General features: G+C 44.7%; 1 protein-coding gene across 1 annotated transcript in view; it reads left to right on the forward strand.

The window, feature by feature from the left end:
- camkmt (calmodulin-lysine N-methyltransferase) overlaps positions 1–18,937 on the forward strand; it is a 197,089-nt gene that overhangs the window by 95,566 nt on the left and 82,586 nt on the right. The window lies entirely within an intron of this gene.

Below are 18,937 nucleotides of genomic sequence, written 5' to 3' on the forward strand. Positions count from 1 at the left end.
TTAATATATTTTTTAAATAAGATATTGTGTTCCTCTGCTAACTGCTCCTAATAGGAGTGAGTAATGTTTTCCTAACCTGAGGGTGTAGTATTTGTGGTGCAGTAGTTCAACCAGTGAAGCAAAAGAGAAATGAGAAGAGCATATGCTGTACTGAATACGCACACTCCTACACACATTCAAGTTCATACACAGGTCCCTGCAGTGTGCAGGAACTCCGTGTCTTGTGTCTGAAAGTGGTGTGTGTGCCTGTGTGTGTGCCTGTGTGTGTGCCTGTGTGTGTGTCTGTGTGTGTGCGTGTGCGTGTGTGTGTGCGTGTGCGTGTGTGCATGTGTGTGTGTGTGTGTGCCTGTGCCTGTGTGTGTGTGCCTGTGTGGGCATGATGAATTCTCTGAGTGAATGCACAGTGCTGTGGAAAAGTATTTGCCCCCTTTCTAATTTACTCTACTTTTCCATATTTTTGATACTGAATGTTATCAGATATTTAAACAAACCTAATATTACATAAAGGGAACCTGAGTGAACAAATAACACAACAATGACATACTTATTTCAATTATTTCATAAACAAAGTTATGCAACACCCAATTCCCCTGTTTGGCACTGTTTGTGCCACCTTTAGCTGCAATGACTCCAACCAAACACTTCCTGTAGTTGTTGATCAGTCTCTCATATCGCTTTGGAGGAATTTTGGCCCACTCTTCCATGCAAAACTGCTTTAATTCAGTGACATTTTGTGGGTTTTCAAGCTTGTTTCAAGTCCTGCCATAACACCTCCATTGGGATTAGGTCTGGACTTTGATTAGGCCATTCCGAAACGTCACATTTGTTGCTTTTAAGCCATTTTCATGTCGACTTGATTGAGTGTTTTGGATACTTTTTTGTTGTTGTTATTTGTAAACACAGGTTTGTTTTATCTAATATTAGGTTTTGGTTGAAGATCGGATAACATTCAATATCAAAAATATGCAAAATAGAGAAAATCAGAAAGGGAGGAAATACTTTTTCACAGCTCTGTATTTGCTGATCATTCTTGTATACAGTATGTTTGTATATTCAATTCCTTATATGAATGTGCTTGTATGTGCTTGTGTGTGTTGGTTTATTTGTGTTCGTATGTGCTGGTAAGTGCCTGATATACAAAAGAGCGCTCCGACATCCTTGCCGCCACCGCCACCCCCACCCCCCAGCCTGATAACCCTGAACAGGATTGGAAGCACCTCTGTCTCTATTCTTCTGCCTCTCCTATTCAGCCAGCCTGATGGAGTTGGGGACTTGGTACAGCTACCTGTCTCCCGGCTGCTTTCTCTGCAGGAGAATGAGCAACAACAGTGAATCCTCTATTCATCCAGTATGCAGTGTCTCTCTGGCCCTGTGGCCCCTGACGCCCACCCAATCGGCCCCGTGGCGGAGCACCTATTTGCTGCCTCCCCGCCTCTATTCTTGTGGTCTAAATTGACCAGCGCTCCCTGGACAGACGTGTGACCCCGGGGGATGGACAGAGTGGTTGAAAGGGCGTAACCCCATTTCTCTTCTGTTACCGGTGGCACCTTGTTTCTGACCCCCCTCTCTCACACACATTCTGACATTCACACTTGTATACCTGTACACACACATTCTCTCTCCCTGGTTCTGTCTTGACACACACACACACACACACACACACACACACAGTGGTTGCCCACCCCAAGGCTTTGGGAGGAGTGTTTGGGGCCTATCTGTGCTGCCTGTGTTCTTCTCTGAGTTTACTACGGGACTGATCTGCTTTCTGCAGGAAGAAACGGGATTGATGACACGCAGAAGAGATCCACTGTGTGCGTGCGCATCCTTTGCCTTCAAACACCTCCGTGTGAAGGTATTGGTTTGACAGATGACCGTGTGAAGGTATTGGTTTGACAGATGACCGTGTGAAGGTATTGGTTTGACAGATGACCGTGTGAAGGTATTGGTTTGACAGATGACCGTGTGAAGGTATTGGTTTGACAGATGACCGTGTGAAGGTATTGGTTTGACAGATGACCGTGTGGAGGTATTGGTTTGACAGATGACCGTGTGAAGGTATTGGTTTGACAGATGACCGTGTGAAGGTATTGGTTTGACAGATGACCGTGTGAAGGTATTGGTTTGACAGATGACCGTGTGAAGGTATTGGTTTGACAGATGACCGTGTGAAGGTATTGGTTTGACAGATGACCGTGTGAAGGTATTGGTTTGACAGATGACCGTGTGAAGGTATTGGATTGACAGATGACCGTGCGATGTGACTTTCAGAATCAAGCACAACTTATTCCAGAAGCCATATCACTTTTGCTTGGCTCTAGAAGCAATAGATTATCATCTACAAAACTCATTTTTCGGAGAGTTTTAACTCTTTACCCTCACGGTATGTCATAGTGAGATAGGCCATGTCAACAACCCCCGCTTTGACCTCCATCCATATGCAGGTTCCCTACGCCCCCTACCCTCTACCCCACATGCCTTTCTCCACTCTACACACCCACCCAGCCAGCTCTCTGCCTGGCTAGCTTGCACAGCTTCAGCCTCAGCTCCACGCATTACTCCTGTAATGATGTTTACTGTAATGATGTTTGTCTGTTATTAAAACTGACCCCGCTCTGCTAATGACTGGTGTGCCGTTTCACATCGCTCTTGTTCCCCTGCATCTCGGACATGTCAGTGTCACTGCAAGACTCAGACTAAATGGTGAACAGGCTGTGTACTGAAAGGGCTCATCCTCTGTTATGTTTTCTGTATGGTGAGTGCTGCTCTGGCACTGCTTTCTGATGCTCCTATTATGTCACACTTGTACAGTTGGAGAGGTTATAGGTCAGGGGTTATCGAGGTTAAGTGTTGTAAAGTCATCGATCTGTTAACTCCAAGGTCATGCTTTGAGGGTTAGTTGTCCCTTTCAGATCCTATTAAATTAGTATTCTAATACCTAATTCTATGACTGAGACGTGATTTTAGGGGGTTCAGAGGGGAAAGGTTACAGTAGTGGTTTCAGAGGTCGAGGGTCTTGAAGCATTAGGATGGAGGAGAAAGTTCCCTGAGGGGGTATCGACATACTGTACTCCCTCTCACTCTCCACTGTGTACAATAAAACACATAGAGGGGCTATTGTGAGGGCTGATATGCTTGTAACTGAATCCCTCCAGTGGCCAGTCTGTTGAGAGTGAATGGGATATCAATCTGCTGTATACAGTATTGTACAGATAGCGCTGTATTGATCCGGAACATGACCGATACCTTCTGAGGCCAACACAAAATTGCAGACGATTGCTACAGTGGGCTTTGGAACTAGAGTTTAGCAACATCAGATGAGATGACTCCAAGGCTTTACGAAGGAGTTGACACTCTCTGACACTCTTCCTTCTCCCTTGTTCTCTCTCTCTCACTCTCCCCATCTGTCTCATTCATGTGTGGGCTAGGCTTGCCCTCGGACCTAGCAGACCCTGTCTGAGTGTACTCTCCTTTTCTTCTCTACCAGAGGAGCGGGATGGGAGATAGGGGGGTCGTTAGCGGAGCGGCAGAGTCCCCTCAGGGTAGCCCTTGGAGCCCATCTCTCTCCTGTCTCACACACACCTCTAAAAGGCCTTCAGCCATGACTGCAGCCAAATTGCCTGCCGGAGCCCAAGTGCAGTTCAACACGGGGTTGAGTTATCAGACTGCTGTCATTATTTGGAGAAGGAGGATGAGGGGGGGGGGGGCTCAAAAAACTGGGTCATGGGATACAGATGGCTGAGCACCAGTGATGTGTTTTGATTGGGCCACTTGAGTTGGTGGCCGTATAGCCCTTCCGGGTCCTAATGCGGGACTGCTGTTGACTGCTGGTGGGGGCCCCCCTAAAAAACAACTAAACATGAGGGGCCACAGTGGCTCGCGGGTCTGTTAACCACATCCATACCCACACATGTAGTCATATCCGAGTATCACTTTTTCAACTCTACCATTAGTTTTGTCACAAACTGTTGTGTAAAATAGCAAATGTACCTACTCTGGTCTTGTGCGCTGTAGCCAACAGCTCGCAGATACAGTGTGGGTAGGCTTGTCTACATGATGACACTATTATGGATAAGAGGGACAATTTTTTTACTTGTCAAATTGCAGTCAAGCATCAGAATAAGACCCTTGATTAATACCTTCAATATTTATTGGAAAGGAGCATCAAGCTCATTACTGATCACTTTCACCATCCTGTGAAGTTTCCCCTGTTATAGTGGGAGGACCACACACACCATATCATTGCGTGACTCCAAGTTTACTTCGATATGATAGTTATTATATCCACCACCGTTTCTCACATCATTGAATGAACAAATGAATGAACAAATGATCTGTCAGCATTCATAAAATGTACCGAAACGTCCTGTTTCCATCGCAGCTGTCAATGTTGTTTTTTATACAGTTTGACTGTCGCATAAAAACTGTGGATGGAAATGTGGTTAGTGACTTACATCACGAGAGAAACTGCTGATCCGTAACCACATTTCAAAAATTGCACTATTTGTATTCTGCTTTTCTATCTCTCAACTTACCAGTCTTCCAGTCCCTGCAGCTAAAAAGCATCCCCATAGCATGAGGCTGCCACCACCATGCTTCACTATAGGGATGGTGTTAGAGGGGCACTTTGTATTCAGGCCAAACAGTACATTTTTTGTCTCATCAGACCACAGAATCTTTTGCCTTATGATCTCAGTCTTTCACTTGTCTTTTTGCAAACTCCCAGCGTGCTGTCATGTGCCTTTTTCTCAGGAGTGGCTTCCGTCTAACCATTCTCCCAAAAAGCCCAGATTGATGAAGTGCTATAGAGACTGTTCTCTAGAGACTGTTGTCTAGAGACTGTTGTCCCTCTGGCAGATTCTCCCACCTCAGCCATGGAACTCCTTAGTTCTGTCAGAGTGGCCATTGGTTTGTTTGTGATTTCTCACCCTGGTGTGGGGTGTTTTTGACCTTTAAACCTGGTGCAGGGTGTTTTTGACCTCTAAACCTGGTGCGGGGTATTTTTGACCTCTAACCCCGGTGGGGGGTGTTTTTGACCTCTCTAACCCTGGTGTGGGGTGTTTTTGACCTCTAACCCCGGTGTGGGGTGTTTTTGACCTCTAACCCTGGTGTGGGGTGTTTTTGACCTCTAACCCCAGTGTGGAGTGTTTTTGACCTCTAACCCTGATGTGGGCTGTTTGACATGAGCCCGGAGAGGTCAGGCCACGGAGTGACCCCTTTTCAGTGATAAACTGAAAAGTATCGATGCAGACCAAACCAATGTATTTATCAGGACATTCTACTGATATAGATAATAACGATAAGTAGATTTTACTAGAGGAATGTGAACTTTGAAATGAAATAAGTCTGCTAATATGGGCTATTGCTAACTGGACAATTGGTAGCTACAACATTCAAAGTAGTAATAGTAGTAGTAGTTTTAAGGGTAATATTTAAAAAAGTATCTGGTGCACACTGTTATAAAGTTATCGCTCAATTTATCGTTATCGTGATAATTCAGTCAATTTACTTGTGACATGGATTTTTGACTATATCGCCCCTAGGTTTGGGTAAGTTATGAAAGGTTTGAATACGTAAGAATAGGATATGTTATGTCACTGTCATGTGTTTGTTTTGCATGGAAAACAGAGAGGCCTCCTTGAACTCAGTGGGCTCTTTTAGCCAGAGCCAACTTCTGCTATATAGCCCCACAACTTCCTCTATATATCCCCACGACTTCCTCTATATAGCCCCACGACTTCCTCTATATAGCCCCACGACTTCCTCTATATAGCCCCACAACTTCCTCTATATATCCCCACGACTTCCTCTATATAGCCCCACGACTTCCTCTATATAGCCCCACAACTTCCTCTATATAACCCCACAACTTCCTCTACATACACCCACAACTTCTTCTACATAGACCCACAACTTCCTCTATATTGCCCCACGACTTCCTCTATATAGCTCCACAACTTCCTCTATATAGCCCCACGACTTCCGCTATATAGCCCCACGACGTCTTCTATATAGCCCCACAACTTCTTCTATATAGCCCCACAAATTCCTCTATATAGCCCCACAACTTCTTCTATATAGCCCCACGACTTCCTCTATATAGTCCCACAACATCCTCTACATAGACCCACAACTTCCTCTACATAGACCCACAACTTCCTCTATATAGCCCCACGACTTCCTCTATATAGCCCCACGACTTCCTCTACATAGACCCACAACTTCCTCTATATAGCCCCACAACTTCCTCTATATAGCCCCACAACTTCCTCTATATAGCCCCACAACTTCCTCTACATACACCCACAACTTCCTCTACATAGACCCACAACTTCCTCTATATTGCCCCACGACTTTCTCTATATAGCTCCACAACTTCCTCTATATAGCCCCACTACGTCTTCTATATAGCCCCACAACTTCTTCTATATAGCCCCACAAATTCCTCTATATAGCCCCACAACTTCTTCTATATAGCCCCACTTTTTTCACATATTTTTATTTTTATTTTCCATCAACTCATCTTCAAAACACTCTCCTGCAACCCGCCTCACCAATTTATATTTATAAAAAAAGTAAAATTTACCTCAAATCTGTAATCCTCCAAGAAGCTAGCCAGAAACTCGAAGAAGCTAGCCAGAAACTCCAAGAAGCTAGCCAGGAGCTAGCCAGAAGCTAATCCAGAAGCTAGTTCAGAAGCTAGTTCAGAAGCTAGTTCAGAAGCTAGTTAGCTTCTTTACTGGCAAATCGTTAGTATTCAGCTAACCACGGTTTGTGGTCATCAGCTATCCTTTAGGTTGAAAATCTATCGGCAGTTTTGTACGGTGCAGCGCAGCGCGGCTCGGAACGGAACATACCGGACCAATTTCTCTCCATGTCCCTGGATTTCAACCGCTAACTCAGGACATTCATACCTGGATCTCACAGCTAGCTAGCTGCTATCCGTGTGACTATCGGCTTTCGTCGATTCCGGAGCAAACATCAATTATTCCGGAGCTAGCCAGCTCCGTCAATCACTCCTGAGTTCCATCAATCACTCCTGGGCTGCAGTCACCTATCCGGACCCGTTTTACTGCCTACGCGGAGCCCCACCGGGCCTTCACAACTGGACTGCCGACGTTATCTATCCAAAGGAGTTATCCGGCTGGCTCCTCCTCCGTTACCTGAACGCCCATCTGCGGCCTGCTAACCGTTAGCTGTCTTATCTGCTGCTATCTGAATAGACAATCGGACAATTTATTTATTTATTTTTATTATTATTATTATGTTTTCTTCTTGGGCCTCTATAACTATATCTATTGTTTTTATTTTTGTTGTTGTTGTGTGATTTAGGAATTAATCCCCTCTACCTCACGGAACCCCACTAATCTACTGACGGAACGCAAGAGGTGGCTAATAACAGACCTCCATCCTATGCTAGCTTGCTACCGATGGCCTGGCTAGCTGTCTAAATCGCCGTGACCCCCAACCAACCTCTCCACTCACCGGACCCTTTTGATCACTCGACTAAGCATGCCTCTCCTTAATGTCAATATGCCTTGTCCATTGCTGTTCTGGTTAGTGTTTATTGGCTTATTTCACTGTAGAGCCTCTAGTCCTGCTCATTATACCTTATCCAACCTATTAGTTCCACCACCCACACATGCAATGACATCTCCTGGTTTCAATGATGTTTCTAGAGACAATATCTCTCTCTTCATCACTCAATACCTAGGTTTACCTCCACTGTATTCACATCCTACCATAACTTTGTCTGTACATTATACCTTGATGCTATTTTATCGCCCCCAGAAACCTCCTTTTACTCTCTGTTCCAGACGTTCTAGACGACCAATTCTTATTGCTTTTAGCCGCACCCTTATTCTACTCCTCCTATGTTCCTCTGGCGATGTAGAGGTGAATCCAGGCCCTGCAGTGCCTAGCTCCACTCCTATTCCCCAGGCGCTCTCTTTTGACGACTTCTGTAACCGTAATAGCCTTGGTTTCATGCATGTTAACATTAGAAGCCTCCTCCCTAAGTTTGTTCTATTCACTGCTTTAGCACACTCTGCCAACCCGGATGTTCTAGCTGTGTCTGAATCCTGGCTTAGGAAGACCACCAAAAATTCAGATATTTTAATTCCAAACTACAACATTTTCAGACAAGATAGAACTGCCAAAGGGGGCGGTGTTGCGATCTACTGCAAAGATAGCCTGCAGAGTTCTGTCCTACTATCCAGGTCTGTACCCAAACAATTTGAACTTCTACTTTTAAAAATCCACCTCTCTAAAAACAAGTCTCTCACCGTTGCCGCCTGCTATAGACCACCCTCTGCCCCCAGCTGTGCTCTGGACACCATATGTGAACTGATTGCCCCCCATCTATCTTCAGAGCTCGTGCTGCTAGGCGACCTAAACTGGAACATGCTTAACACCCCAGCCATCCTACAATCTAAACTTGATGCCCTCAATCTCACACAAATTATCAATGAACCTACCAGGTACCTCCCCAAAGCCTTAAACACGGGCACCCTCATAGATATCATCCTAACCAACTTGCCCTCTAAATACACCTCTGCTGTCTTCAACCAAGATCTCAGCGATCACTGCCTCATTGCCTGCATCCGTAATGGGTCAGCGGTCAAACGACCTCCACTCATCACTGTAAAACGCTCCCTGAAACACTTAAGCGAGCAGGCCTTTCTAATCGACCTGGCCAGGGTATCCTGGAAGGATATTGATCTCATCCCGTCAGTAGAGGATGCCTGGATATTTTTTTTAAATGCCTTCCTAACCATCTTAAATAAACATGCCCCATTCAAGAAATTTAGAACCAGGAACAGATATAGCCCTTGGTTCTCCCCAGACCTGACTGCCCTTAACCAACACAAAAACATCCTATGGCATTCTGCATTAGCATCGAACAGCCCCCGTGATATGCAGCTGTTCAGGGAAGCTAGAAACCATTATACACAGGCAGTTAGAAAAGCCAAGGCTAGCTTTGTCAAGCAGAAATTTGCTTCCTGCAACACTAACTCAAAAAAGTTCTGGGACACTGTAAAGTCCATGGAGAATAAGAACACCTCCTCCCAGCTTCCCACTGCACTGAAGATAGGAAACACTGTCACCACTGATAAATCCACCCTAATTGAGAATTTCATTAAGCATTTTTCTACGGCTGGCCATGCTTTCCACCTGGCTACTCCTACCCTGGTCAACAGCACTGCACCCCCCACAGCAACTCGCCCAAGCCTTCCCCATTTCCCATTTGCCTTTCTAAGGTCTTCGAAAGCCAAGTCAACAAACAGATTACCGACCATTTAGAATCTCACCATACCTTCTCTGCTATGCAATCTGGTTTCAGAGCTGGTCATGGATGCACCTCAGCCACGCTCAAGGTCCTAAGCGATATCTTAACCGCCATCGATAAGAAACATTACTGTGCAGCCGTATTCATTGATCTGGCCAAGGCTTTCGACTCTGTTAATCACCACATCCTCATCGGCAGACTCGACAGCCTTGGTTTCTCAAATGATTGCCTCGCCTGGTTCACCAACTACTTCTCTGATAGAGTTCAGTGTGTCAAATCGGAGGGTCTGCTGTCCGGACATCTGGCAGTCTCTATGGGGGTGCCACAGGGTTCAAATCTTGGACCGACTCTCTTCTCTGTATACATCAATGAGGTCGCTCTTGCTGCTGGTGAGTCTCTGATCCACCTCTACGCAGACGACACCATTCTGTATACTTCTGGCCCTTCTTTGGACACTGTGTTAACAACCCTCCAGGCAAGCTTCAATGCCATACAACTCTCCTTCCGTGGCCTCCAATTGCTCTTAAATACAAGTAAAACTAAATGCATGCTCTTCAACCGATCTCTACCTGCACCTACCCGCCTGTCCAACATCACTACTCTGGGCGGCTCTGACTTAGAATACGTGGACAACTACAAATACTTAGGTGTCTGGTTAGACTGTAAACTCTCCTTCCAGACCCATATCAAACATCTCCAATCCAAAGTTAAATCTAGAATTGGCTTCCTATTTCGCAACAAAGCATCCTTCACTCATGCTGCCAAACATAGCCTTGTAAAACTGACCATCCTACCAATCCTCGACTTTGGCGATGTCATTTACAAAATAGCCTCCAATAACCTACTCAACAAATTGGATGCAGTCTATCACAGTGCAATCCGTTTTGTCACCAAAGCCCCATATACTACCCACCATTGCGACCTGTACGCTCTCGTTGGCTGGCCCTCGCTTCATACTCGTCGCCAAACCCACTGGCTCCATGTCATCTACAAGACCCTGCTAGGTAAAGTCCCCCCTTATCTCAGCTCCCACCTGTAGCACACGCTCCAGCAGGTATATCTCTCTAGTCACCCCCAAAACCAATTCTTTCTTTGGCCGCCTCTCCTTCCAGTTCTCTGCTGCCAATGACTGGAACGAACTACAAAAATCTCTGAAACTGGAAACACTTATCTCCCTCACTAGCTTTAAGCACCAACTGTCAGAGCAGCTCACAGATTACTGCACCTGTACATAGCCCACCTATAATTTAGCCCAAACAACTACCTCTTTCCCTACTGTATTTAATTAAGTTATTTATTTTGCTCCTTTGCACCCCATTATTTGTATTTCTACTTTGCACATTCTTACATTGCAAATTGACCATTCCAGTGTTTTATTTGCTATATTGTATTTACTTTGCCACCATGGCCTTTTTTTGCCTTTTTCCTCCCTTCTCACCTCATTTGCTCAGATCGTATATAGACTTGTTTATACTGTATTATTGACTGTATGTTTGTTTTACTCCATGTGTAACTCTGTGTCGTTGTATCTGTCGAACTGCTTTGCTTTATCTTGGCCAGGTCGCAATTGTAAATGAGAACTTGTTCTCAACTTGCCTACCTGGTTAAATAAAGGTGAAATAAAAAAATAAATAAAAATATATAGCCCCACGACTTCCTCTATATAGCCCCACGACTTCCTCTATATTGCCCCATGACTTCCTCTATATAGCTCCACAACTTCCTCTATATAGCCCTACGACTTCCTCTATATAGCTCCACAACTTCCTCTACATACACCCACAACTTCCTCTATATAGCCCCACGACTTCCTCTATATAGACCCATGAGATTTCCGCAATATAGCCCTACGAGACATCCGCTATATAGCCCCATGACTTCCTCTATGAAGCCCCTCGAGATTTCTGCAATATAGACCCACAACTTCCTATATATAGCCCCACGACTTCCTCTATGTAGCCCCACGACTTCCTCTATATAGCCCCACAACTTCCTCTACATACACCCACAACTTCCTCTACATCGACCCACAACTTCCTCTACATAGACCCACAACTTCCTCTATATTGCCCCACAACTTCCTCTATATAGCCCCACAACTTCCTCTATATAGCCCCACGACTTCCGCTATATAGCCCCACTACGTCTTCTATATAGCCCCACAACTACTTCTATATAGCCCCACAAATTCCTCTATATAGCCCCACAACTTCTTCTATATAGCCCCACAACTTCCTCTATATAGCCCCACAACTTCCAATATATAGCCCCACAACTTCCTATATATAGCCCCACGACTTCCTCTATATAGCCCCACGACTTCCTCTATGTAGCCCCACGACTTCCACTATATAACCCCACAACTTCCTCTACATACACCCACGACTTCCTCTACATAGACCCACAACTTCCTCTATATTGCCCCACAACTTCCTCTACATACACCCACAACTTCCTCTATATAGCCCCATGACTTCCTCTATATAGCCCCACAACTTCCTCTATATAGCCCCACGACTTCCTCTATATAGCCCCACGACTTCCTCTATACAGCCCCACGACTTCCTCTATACAGTCCCATGACTTCCTCTATATAGCTCCACAACTTCCTCTATATAGCCCCATGACTTCCTCTATATAGCTCCACGACGTCCTCTATATAGCCCCATGACTTCCTCTATATAGCCCCATGACTTCCTCTATACAGCCCCACGACTTCCTCTATATAGCCCCATGACTTCCTCTATACAGCCCCATGACTTCCTCTATACAGCCCCATGACTTCCTCTATACAGCCCCATGACTTCCTCTATACAGCCCCATGACTTCCTCTATACAGCCCCATGACTTCCTCTTTACAGCCCCATGACTTCCTCTATATAGCCCCATGACTTCCTCTATATAGCCCCATGACTTCCTCTATATAGCCCCATGACTTCCTCTATACAGCCCCATGACTTCCTCAATACAGCCCCATGACTTCCTCTATACAGCCCCATGACTTCCTCTATACAGCCCCATGACTTCCTCTATACAGCCCCATGACTTCCTCTATACAGCCCCATGACTTCCTCTTTACAGCCCCATGACTTCCTCTATATAGCCCCATGACTTCCTCTATATAGCCCCATGACTTCCTCTATATAGCCCCATGACTTCCTCTATACAGCCCCATGACTTCCTCTATACAGCCCCATGACTTCCTCAATACAGCCCCATTACTTCCTCTATACAGCCCCATGACTTCCTCTATACAGCCCCATGACTTCCTCTATACAGCCCCATGACTTCCTCTATACAGCCCCATGACCTCCTCTATACAGCCCCATGACTTCCTCTATACAGCCCCATGACTTCCTCTATACAGCCCCATGACTTCCTCTATACAGCGCCATGACTTCCTCAAAACAGCCCCATGACTTCCTCTATACAGCCCTATGACTTCCTCTATATAGCCCCATGACTTCCTCTATACAGCCCCATGACTTCCTCTATACAGCCCCATGACCTCCTCTATACAGCCCCATGACTTCCTCTATACAGCCCCATGACTTCCTCTATACAGTGCCATGACTTCCTCAAAACAGCCCCATGACTTCCTCTATACAGCCCTATGACTTCCTCTATATAGCCCCATGACTTCCTCTATACAGCCCCACTTTCTCTTGACCGAGGTAAAGCAGAGGAGAAGAGAAGAGGGAAGCAATGGAGGATGACAATAGGAGAGGACAGGAGGTGAGTATTTTTGTGAGGAGGTGGGGGTGGGGGTGGGGGGGGGGGACTATAATTGAGACAGAGACGCCAATTGTCCACTATCTGTCCAGGTGTCACCCCCCTCCCCCTCCAACCCCCTCACCAACAATCCCCCTCTCCTCTCTCCCTGACCCCTAACCCCTATTCCTCACAGAAACTGACAAGTGAAATAAAGTCCTGAGAAGAAAATAGGGAGAAATTAGGCCCAATTTAAATGTCAATTTATTCTTTCTTTTGCTCCGTTCTTTTTTTGGAGCAGTGAATAGACAGAGAAAGAGAGATAGACAGAAAGAGCGAGGGCCTGTCCGAGGATTTGGAGATGGCAGAAATGGCAGGAGACAAAGGGAGATGTGTTTTCCTTATCTCCCATCTCTAAATCCTATTAAAGCACCGCCACCTTTCCTTTCCTTTCCTGGCCTGAATTGCAGATGAGCAGGGCTGATTGAAGTCGGTACATCTGCCTTTGCTGTGGGCCTTGGACCCTATGTAAAGGGCATTCAGATAGGACACTACAGTAGACACAGTGCACTCTGTGGATGAGAAGAGAAGGTTGCCTTTGTATGAGCTTAGTATGATCACATTTAGGAGTAAGAGAGTGTGTGTGTTAATCTCTAGGTTGGTGGCCTTGTCTTGTGTTGGCATACGTCCCCCTTTGGTAGTGTTCTCTTTGGGAGGTGTGTGATGAGCCAACCCTGGCATACAGAGATACTGTATGTGTATAGAGGGGCTTTCAGGGAGATAGACGGGAATGGATGGAGGGGAGGCTCTGATAGGTTTTTGACACGTCGGGTGAAAGGTCAGATGTAATCAGGACTCCTGTAATTCCTTTCAGGAAGAGAATTCTCTCCTGTTTGTTTTTAATATTCGCCTGCCCGGTGAGTAATTCTGTTGCTGTGTGTGTGAGTGTGTGTGCGTGTGTGCGTGTGCGTGCGTGCGAGCGTGCACGTGTTAGGAGGGGGAAGGAGGGAGTACGGTGTAGTGAAGAATTGAGAGAGGCATTTGCAACTATATCAGTGATGCTGCGGTTGCCTTTGTACTACTGTTTTTAAGTAGGGTGTTATTTTCAATATTTTTATGTGTATTAATGTATTGTATTTGCATAATGTATGTGAGTCTGTCTTTGAATAAATGTGTGTATTTATGAATATATTTCTTCCCAAGTGTATTGGAGTCAGCAGATAGGTACACGTAACATTTGTAGTGTGTTCTCTGACTCAAATTTTCACACACATCTGTTAATTAATTCATGATTGCGAGTAAATTCCTGAGTGTATGTGTGTATGCATACGAATCCATGCACATCTTTCTGTGTGGATTAGTCACCCTGTTCTTCTGTGCTCAGTGCTGATGCAGCCCCATGCTCTCTCTTATCTTAATGCCTTTCAGAGCGCGGCTGTAGCAGGATGGAACTGTCGCTCTGCTCCCTCCCGGCCCGCTGCTGTCACCCTGGCTTATTGGCACAGTCTCAATTGCTGGCCAGATTAGGCCAAGAGGTTGTGTTCCCCAGAGATATAATAATGTAGAATCAGGTCCTGTTCTTATTCAGGGGAGGAGGAATAGGTTTCACAAATGTCAGCAGTCTCTTTCCTTTCTCTCTCTCTCTCTCTCTCTCTCTCTCTCTCTCTCTCTCTCTCTCTCTCTCTCTCTCTCTCTCTCTCTCTCTCTCTCTCTCTCTCTCTCTCTCTCATTCTTCCCCCCTCTCTCTCTGTCTCTCTCTCCTCTCAGTCGACCCCTCTCTCTCTTTATTTGTCTCACATTGACGTGTTGGGTCTTTTGAGATGGACGGCTGGATGGTACACAGAATTCTGGGTAATTGACTTTGCTTGTGAAATTGAGAAAATTAAACACAGAGCTCTCCTGTGTCTTCCATATATCATAGCCTTGCCTGCCAATCACTCCGGTTGCCATGGAGAGTGGCTACCCTGAGAGCAGTGCATTAACATGGACATAACACGTTAGCTGGGCCTGTGTTTGTATGTTATGGCATGTCCATGATAATTATGTGACTTATGTGTTCATCTCAGCATGTGGATTGCTCCTAACCCTAACACTAAAACTAACCCTAGCTCCTAACCCTAAAACGAACCCTAGCTCCTAACCCTAAAACGAACCCTAGCTCCTAACCCTAAAACTAACCCTAGCTCCTAACACTAAAACTAACCCTAGCTCCTTATACTGAAACTAAAACTAACCCTAGCTCCTAACACTAAAACTAACCCTAATTCTAACTTTAACTCTAAAACCCCTAGAAATAGCATTTGACCTTGTGGGGACTAACAAAATGTCCCCAGTTGGTCAATTATTGGTTTATTGGAAATTATTGTCCCCACAAGTATAGTTAAACATGTCCACACACACATTTATTTTGATACCTTTGTGGGACCAAACTATTGATTCCCATTCAAAATCCTATTTTCCCTAACCCTAAACCCTAAGCATAAAATAGCCTTTATTCCTTGTGGGGACCGGCGAAAGCTACCCACTTCTGGTCCCCACAAGGATAGTAAACCCAAAAACACACACACACACACACACACACTGCAGTCATTCTCTAATAGTTGTGACAATGGATTACAGTTCTATAGATGATCTAATTGCCTCCCATCCAATGACCTTAAAGACCTTTATATGGTGATGCAATGTCATACTGTGGCATCCGCCTCAGCCTTTGTGAGTGACACTATACTGTGATTCCCTTACAAGGGATTCGTTTTCCCATTGAACTGCTAGGCTATGTGATTAGATGGGCTAGATTTGATGGATAGCTGAGGTGGATCCATTGTCCTCTGGGTCTATCTATACCAATCATGTAATATGAAATACTAAGAAGCAATTATTACTTTATTAAAGTAGAGTAGAGAGTAGTGACATGTGGATTAGTAATATACCTGGCTAACAGAGATACAGCTACTATAGAGTGGAGTCTGGTCATAACTGCCCCACCTGTCTCTCCATCTCTGCCCTGCCTCCTCAGTGTTGCTGCCCACACTTAGACCTCCTGGAGACCAGACACTATCCCAGCATCCTTTGCTCCAACAGCCGACCGTGTGACATTAGGCCCAGCATGTGTCCCGTCAGTTGGGTGGGGTGGGGGGTGCGTTCTGCAGGCTGAGGGGCGTTGTCAGGAAGCAGCGGGGTTGATAATTGGACACGTCCCCGCTCCCCTCCCCACCGAGGGGCTATAAAAATGTAAATGAGAGCGGCCGACAGTCTGCACTGTGACACCCGCTGAATGTTTAGAAGATCGCCAAGATTAACATGCCTGGGACACCAGCAGAATCTTTTGTTTGGGAGAAGTTGAAGGTCAACTATGCTTTTGTTATTAGGGGTTTGCAGTGGCCTGAGCCCTGAGTTACTTCCATTTTTACATTTCCATTTTAGTCTTTTATCAGAAACTTATCGAGAGCAACTTACAGTATTAATCTTAAAATAGCTAGGTCAGACAACCACCTATCACAGCCATAGGCAGCACATTTCTCCTCAATAATGTAGCTATCAGCAAAGTCAGTGCTAGTAAGTAAAGGCTAGTGAGCCCTGTGTGGACTCTGCCACAAGGAAACAGAATCAACAGATCATCTCTTTTGTACTGTTCATCGGTGGCTCGCTTTTGGAGTCAGGTCCAGGAGTGGTTGTTAAGTCATAATGTCTGTGTTCAGATGGACCTACAAACAGTACTGCTAGGAGATCTCAAAAACCACAATCAATCACTGGGAAATATATATATACTCTTAAGTAAAGTATTTATTTTTAGGGCACTCTCAGTGGAAATGGTCCAAATAGAGAGGTTCAAGACCCTCGTAAGACATCACAGTAAAATAGAAGGATGTATTGTAAAAGGAAATAGTTAAATGTTTGTGTGCTGGGAAAGATGGGTTAGTCTGTGGACATCTGTGGGTTGAAATTAAGATTAGAGTATGTGAGTGAAAATAGCTGTACAGAAGAAGACACATTATAATCGTTTACTCCCAATCAGTGTAGTAGAAGACACATTATAATCGTTTACTCCAATCAGTGTAGTAGAAGACACATTATTATCCTTTACTCCAATCAGTGTAGTAGAAGACACATTATAATCCTTTACTCCAATCAGTGTAGTAGAAGACACATTATTATCCTTTACTCCAATCAGTGTAGTAGAAGACACATTATTATCCTTTACTCCAATCAGTGTAGTAGAAGACACATTATTATCCTTTACTCCAATCAGTGTAGTAGAAGACACATTATTATCCTTTACTCCAATCAGTGTAGTAGAAGACACATTATTATCCTTTACTCCAATCAGTGTAGTAGAAGACACATTATTATCCTTTACTCCAATCAGTGTAGTAGAAGACACATTATTATCCTTTACTCCAATCAGTGTAGTAGAAGACACATTATAATCCTTTACTCCAATCAGTGTAGTAGAAGACACATTATTATCCTTTACTCCAATCAGTGTAGTAGAATACCCATTATAATCCTTTACTCCAATCAGTGTAGTAGAAGACCCATTATAATCCTTTACTCCAATCAGTGTAGTAGAAGACACATTATTATCCTTTACTCCAATCAGTGTAGTAGAAGACACATTATTATCCTTTACTCCAATCAGTGTAGTAGAAGACACATTATAATCCTTTACTCCAATCAGTGTAGTAGAAGACACATTATTATCCTTTACTCCAATCAGTGTAGTAGAATACCCATTATAATCCTTTACTCCAATCAGTGTAGTAGAAGACCCATTATAATCCTTTACTCCAATCAGTGTAGTAGAAGACACATTATTATCCTTTACTCCAATCAGTGTAGTAGAAGACACATTATTATCCTTTACTCCAATCAGGGGAGGGGTGGTAGGGTTGGGAAAATAAATAAATAATTGGGAATAGAACTGATGCAAACAATTAATTTGATAAAACCCCAAATATATCTGCTGCCCCCCCCCCCCCCCCCCCCCCAAAAAAAAAGATGTGAGTGTTAATTATCCCTAAACCTCTGTCTCGCCCCATACTTCCAGCATCTTTCTCTATAACACCAGTCGTCTCTCTCCGTAACCCTGTACTATCTCTTTCATACCCCTTGGTTTACTGGGCTTCACTATCACTCTCTCATCTATTCATCAATCCATCATGGAGGCCATGTTTCCTTCACTCTCACAGAGGCTTTCTCCAAACCCAGGGCATAATAGCATGTAATAAAAGGCTGTTGTAAACACTATCAGCGATACGCCAATGTGTTGACGCCGGCAGAGAAAAGGCCTCAATCAGTATCCATAGAGCACCTCCAATTGTGTGATCGGGAGGGCGACGGAAAAGGTAATTTGAGCAAAAGAAAATGACACCGGTAAGGAAAAAAAACATGGTGATTTACGCAAAGTCAGATCACCCGATTCGACAGACTCCTGACTGTGTTATTATCTCACAAGCAGGGACTGCCGAGTTCCTCCACGAGCGATAGCAGGGGAGGAGAAAAGAACGAATGAAGATCTCCCGATACAAACCAAAAAACTAACAAGAGCCTTTTTTTTTTTTTACTGCAGCCCTGGCTATCAATTCTGCCACCTCCGGTTTTAAAAGTGATGTCTCACAGCCTCGATTGTTTGGAGTTTTTGTTCTGGGCAGGCCAGGTGGAGCCAGGAAAGAGGGTATCAGAAGAAAAGAGACAATTTTATTCGATGTTTGTTGATATCTAGACCACTATAGCTTGATTGCCTAACATTAAACTGCCAATAACAGCCCCAATCATTGCACTTACACCTTCACATGTGAAACAACTGAATTGGATCAAACTGACTCTTGGATCAAATCTCTCCCTCTCTCTCTCTTTCAATATCTCTCTCTCCTTTTCTCTCGCTCCCTCCCTCTTTGTCAGTCTCTCTATGTATCTCTCTCCCTCTCTTTCACTGTCGCT

Source organism: Oncorhynchus mykiss, chromosome 20 (genome assembly GCF_013265735.2).
Source record: "Oncorhynchus mykiss isolate Arlee chromosome 20, USDA_OmykA_1.1, whole genome shotgun sequence".
Lineage (NCBI taxonomy): Eukaryota > Metazoa > Chordata > Actinopteri > Salmoniformes > Salmonidae > Oncorhynchus > Oncorhynchus mykiss.